Here is a 377-nt window from a genome sequence, read left to right on the forward strand (position 1 = left end):
TTCCCTCTGAGATAAGCTGCTCGGGTTAAATTTGACCCGTTTTGACTCTAAAGACCCTCTCTGATCATCTGTTGATCTGGTTTCAAAGGTTCCCGGTGGTCTTGTCATTGCGATGATGCAGTTTTTGGACAAAATACATTTTATTAATGTCATTTTCTAGGACATAGTTTCTGCAGAGCGGCTGGAGTTCATTAGAAATCGGAGTTGTGGGCGGAACCGCTGCAATATAGCCACCCCATACCCTCTCCCCGTCACCCATACTGAGAGCTCTCTGTTCACATTCTCCCACTAGCTCAGTGGTTTTACAGTTAAAATGATGAAAATATGATATATTTGATGGAGAAATTAGAAATACTTTAAAGATATAAACTCTTTTT

The sequence above is a fragment of the Oryzias melastigma genome, linkage group LG13 (genome assembly GCF_002922805.2).
Source record: "Oryzias melastigma strain HK-1 linkage group LG13, ASM292280v2, whole genome shotgun sequence".
NCBI classification, from domain to species: domain Eukaryota; kingdom Metazoa; phylum Chordata; class Actinopteri; order Beloniformes; family Adrianichthyidae; genus Oryzias; species Oryzias melastigma.